Source organism: Moschus berezovskii, chromosome 8, assembly GCF_049115385.1.
Source record: "Moschus berezovskii isolate FMDL1 chromosome 8, NW_MosBer_1.0, whole genome shotgun sequence".
Taxonomy (NCBI): domain Eukaryota; kingdom Metazoa; phylum Chordata; class Mammalia; order Artiodactyla; family Moschidae; genus Moschus; species Moschus berezovskii.
In genome coordinates this window covers 8,376,272-8,381,422 of record NC_142467.1, presented here as the reverse complement: position 1 = coordinate 8,381,422, position 5,151 = coordinate 8,376,272, and the positions used below count along the sequence as shown (strand labels likewise).

The 5,151-nt window shown below is 42.6% G+C and overlaps 1 long non-coding RNA gene across 1 annotated transcript; it reads right to left on the bottom strand.

Moving 5' to 3' along the window:
• Window positions 1-716: 716 nt before the first annotated feature.
• LOC148777014 (uncharacterized) lies at window positions 717-4,232 on the bottom strand. The gene is made up of 3 exons (XR_016037953.1): window positions 4,157-4,232; window positions 2,795-2,844; window positions 717-740 (listed from the first exon to the last, which is right to left on the bottom strand). It is a non-coding gene; the product is annotated as an uncharacterized LOC148777014 (long non-coding RNA).
• Window positions 4,233-5,151: the final 919 nt, after the last annotated feature.

Sequence of the window (5,151 nt, the reverse complement as noted above, 5' to 3'; positions counted from 1 at the left end):
AACTCACCTACTTCAACCTGAACCTAAACCTGAAAGACTCAGCTTTTATTGTACAAGCATCTCTTAATTTTTTTTTTTTTACTTAAACAAGAGGTTCTACCTAGAAATAATTTTAAAACCATTATTTGACAACATGATTATTTACATTATGTAACATGATGTTACATAATGGATGCATATTCATCCATTATGTTTTTACTTTATTTAGCCAATCTCCCATAGCTGAATGTTTAGGCTGTTTTTAATGTTTCACTAATAAACAACTCAGATGATCTTTTCTATTCAGAATTTTTTGCACTTATAATTTATTTGTGCAATATAACTGATTTATCCCTCAACATTTTTTCCACATACAACTGACTCCACTCCTAGAAGTGAAATAGTTGGGATAAATGGTGTATTAATTATAATGCTGCAGAATAAATCACCCCAAAACTTAGAGACATAAAATGAAAATAATCTTTTATTATTAGATCACAGATTCAGGAGTGGCTAGGCAAGATCTTTTCTGAGGTTGCAGTCAGATGTTGACTGGGCTGCAGTCATCTAAAAGCTGACCAAAGATGGAGTATCTCATGCACGTGGCTGGTAAATTGGTGTTGGTTGTGGGTAGGAAGGCTTTGTTCTGCTCCATGTGAGCCTCTCCACAGGTCTGCTGAGTGTCCTCATATGTGGCAGCTGACTTCCATAGAACAAAACATTCCAGGAAGCAAGACAGAAGTTGCATTGCCTTTCATGACCTCATAGAGGGAATAACACAGTTCTGCCATTTTATATTGCTCGCTGTGGTAAGCATAAAAACGACCCCTCAAAGTTGTTCTAAAACAATAGAACCTGTGAATATATTATCTTTTCATGCCAACAGGAATTTGCAAATATTATCTTGGGTTATTCAGGTGGGTCCAATGTAATTGCAAGGGTCTTTATAAGTAAAACAAGTGAAAGTGAAAAGTGTCAGTTGCTCAATCGTGTCTGACTGCTTGAGACTCCAAGGACAGTAGCCTGCCAGCCTCCTCTGTCCATGGAATTCTCCAGGCACGAACACTGGAATAGGTAGCCATTTCCTTCTCCAGGGAATCTTCCCAACCTAGGGATCGAAACTGGGTCTCCTGCATTGTAGGCAGATTCTTTACAGTCTTAGCCACCAGGGAAGTAAAACAAGAGGTCAGAATTATAGTCAGAGAAGATGTGGCTACCGAAGCAGATGTTGGAGTGCTGTGATTGCTATCTAGAAAGAAGCCACAAGCCAAGACATGCAGGCAGCCTCTAAATAGTAAAAATGGCAAGGAAGCGGATTTATACTTAAAGCCTCCAAAGAAATTCACCCCTGTCAATACCATGATATCAGCTCACTGGGACCCATTTGGGCCTTCTGGCCTCCAGAACTCTAAGATAATAACTTTGTGTTGTTTTCAACTTACAGTTTATCACAGCAATCATAGGGGACTAATGCAGGCTCATACCCACACTTCCTGGTGGCAGGGAACTGCACAAAGGGTTGAATACAGGCAACACAGACCACTGGAGCCATTTTAGATGCTGCCAAGGGTATGCCTGCTTTTAAGGCTTTGATGCCTATATTGTCAAAATGCCCCCTAGAACAACTGTATGGATATTTACGTTTAAAAATTTGGGTAAATACAGTGAAATCAAGGGAGGTGTCTTTCCGGTGTCTTCTTGGGGAGGAGAATATAGAGGGGAAATGGGTTCTTTCATTGTCTTATCATTGTCTTCTGAAACAGTGGGAAATCAGGTAGCACAGGGAGGCCTGTAGCCAAGGACCTGTCTCTGTGCTTCTTAAGGGCATTTTTTCCTACCACACTTTATTCTGACCCTCTTTAAGAAAGTAAATTCCTGGATGCAATTCTATGCATGTATTTTCACCTAAAAGAATTTAAGAACCGTGTCAGACTTTACAGCCAAGAGAATCCTAAATAGAGCTGGATGTTTTATTTCCTTTAAGCATTCTGAGATTTGTCTCTCAACCAGGTGAACATTTTCATATTAGTCCAAAAAGAGGCACTTGAAATAAAGACACGTATTTAAGAGGAAACAAGCGATTTCCATGGCAGCTAAGGTGAGCTTATTCTCTGCAGAAGGCAGAGTCTCTGCTGGGGAAAATTTTCAAATGCATGTCTCTGGCTCCCTTGATCATATCTAATTTCTGAATGTGTTTTCATGATGCTGATCATACAATCTTGGGCCGTAGTGAGTGAGAAAATATTTATTTTTCCTACAAAGTATGTACTGTCTAACAAGGAAATGCTGAGCAGGAGTCTTTCTCATTTTGGAAGTTTTGTTTTCTTTTCCTCTAGAAGATATAGAATGCTTTAAAAATTAATTAAACCAAAAAAATGATATGCAAGTAAGCAGATGCTCTTTCCAGCAAGGAAGTCCACATCCCTCATGTACTTTCCCAGGCTTTCCCCACTGAACTCACAGAATTTGTCAAAGGGGATTTAGAGGCCACTTAGTTCCCTTTTTCTTATAAATGAGGGATCTGAGCTCTAGAGGCTTGATTTGCCATGAGGACTCAGGATACATACATACTAGAGCCAGTACTAGACTGAAAAAGAATATACTTTATCACTCAAGTGGTTTTGGAGGTTTTCTTTGCTCATTATCTTTTCCCTCTTCCATTGTCATCAGACAAAAACTTTCAGTTGAGTTACAGAAAAAATGTAACTGAAGCTTATTTAAGCCCACAGGGTATTTATTGAGTTAATAAAAACCAAAACAACTTTAAAATTCACAAGTAGGTTCAACTCCCATGAGGTTTGCCTCAGGTACTCACTTGCTTTCTCCAGGACCTGATTTTTGCCTCCATCTCTTGTTCTGTTTCCTCTGTGAAAGAACCGTTTTCAAATACATTCTGTCCTTGCAGTGACATGAGCCTCATCATTGCTTTGTTTTTGATTGGGATCTGTGCTCATCACAGAACCAATTTTGTTGGCCAGGAGGTTGCATTGCTCTGCTTCATCAGATCCAAGCCACTGGCCATACCCCTGGAGCTGGGGGTGTAGCCAATACTTTTTGAGTCATAGGAACTGAGAGTTGAGGGAAATTTTGAGTATTGTTACCAATAGAAGGAGAATAGATGCTGACTGGCCCCCTGCTTACAAACGGCTTTCTGTATTCTCTTTTGAAATTTCTTCCTTTGCATTTCATTATCAAGCACCTACCAAGTGTCAGGTTTATATATGTGCTCAGTTGTTCAATTGTGTTCGACTCTTTGCAACCCTGTGGACCCTAGTCTGCTAGGTACCTCTGTCCATGGGATTCTCCAGGCAAGAATATGAAAGTGGTTGCCATTTCCTTCTCCAGGAGATCTCCCGACCCAGGGATCAAACCCACGTCTCTTGCATTGACAGGTGGATTCTTTCCCACTGTGCTACCTGGGTTTACAGTCAGGATAAGAGGGACAATATATACGACATTTGTAACCCTAGGGAGGAATTGAGTGTGTGTAGAAACAGTCACCAAAATAAATGACCCCAGAAATGGGTTAGGTAAGAGAAACTAACAGGTTAGCGTCTGTCTCTTAGAAGTATATGCTAAACTATTTACAGATAAAATGATATGATGTCTGGTATAATCTCTTGAAAGCTGTCTGGGTTTTTAGGGGAGGATGGTGGTGTAGGTGAAATGAAATTCAGGAGACAATTGATGAAGCTGGTTGATGGACGTGTGGGCATCTCTACTTCTGTGTATGCTTGAAATGTTCTGTAATAAAATGTTTAAGAAAGCAGTCCTACAGACAAATATGCTATTAAATAAGTTCTGTGACGCAAATATATATGTATAGCACAGGAGGACCCAACCAAGTTTCAGTGGAGGAAAGAGTTTCCAAGGAAGTGAAATATTATAATCTGAAGTAGGACTCATGAGTATGAAGACATTAGGTAGACAGTACATAACGCCCACTCCTGCTTGAGTTTGAAAACAGTTGAGAGAAAGACAAAGGAGTCAGGCAGACAAATGTCAGCTTATTGCCGACACGATTTAGAGTATGGTTTACATGTGTGATCAGGTAATTCTGCTAATATGTCTCTGAGTTGAACTGATGCTCGAAGGAGACTGAAAACAAGATTGGAGACCAGAATACAACCTCGTGAAAGACGGAATAAGGATAAGACAAGGGCAGGACTGGGTGTACCTTTTCCCCTTTCGTGAACCCTGCACGGGGCACTCCTTGTCCTCGGGTGGAGGAGTGAGTCAGAGCGGGACCAAAGGCCACGCTTGTCCTTGCGGGAGCTCCTCACAGATGGGTCAGTGCGGAGCGGGGTGAAGAACGGCCCCCTCTTCAGAAGCAGTCGGAAACTCGGTTCAAGGATTAGTGGGCGGGTCAAGAACTGGGAAAAGTCTTCTGGGCGGGTGGGGCCGCCCATGGGAGGGCCGACATATGCCCTGCAGTGTACGTGCCTAGTGCTGGGCGTGTGTAGGAATGAAGGCTCGGTCCCGCCCTCAAGTCATCTGTGGTTTATGTGGGAGATAAACCACAGTGAACAAGACACACTTAAGAAGTGCAATATCAGGTGGTATTACTGAGGAAGTCAAGCTGAATTCTCAGCATGTCCTAGTGGAGGAGAGGGAGAAGGAGGGAAAAGAAAGAAGGGGAAGATTAGGAAGGACTTCCTAGAGGGGCAGTTATTTATCCAGTCCTTAAAAAGAAGTCACTCAAAAAAAAAAAAAAAGAAATCGCTCAGTGTCCTACTCTTTGCGACCCCATGGACTGTAGCCCTCCAGGCTCCTTTGTCCATGGGATTCTCCAGGAAAGAATACCAGAGTGGGTCATCATGCCCTCCTCCAGGGGATCTTCCCAACCAGGGACTGAACCTGGGTCTCCTGCATTGCAGTCGGATTCTTTACCATCTGAGCTGCCATTGGAAGCCCACCTGGTCCTTAAGGGGAGGTAGAAGTCCCATCAGGATAGGCTGAAGAGCAGGGCTCTCTAGGGATCAGGAGCTGTGTGGTGCTTCTCCTGGCCTGCTTTGTCTAGTGTTCCCACCTGTACAGTTGTCTTCACACTGTTCCAGCCTTTGAGGGAGGGGAGACTTTGGGGTGTTCTTCCTGCCCTCGAATAATCTGTATATGGTGAAAGCACAGGTGAAGTCTTGCCACACTGAGTATGGCACCCCACTCCAGTACTCT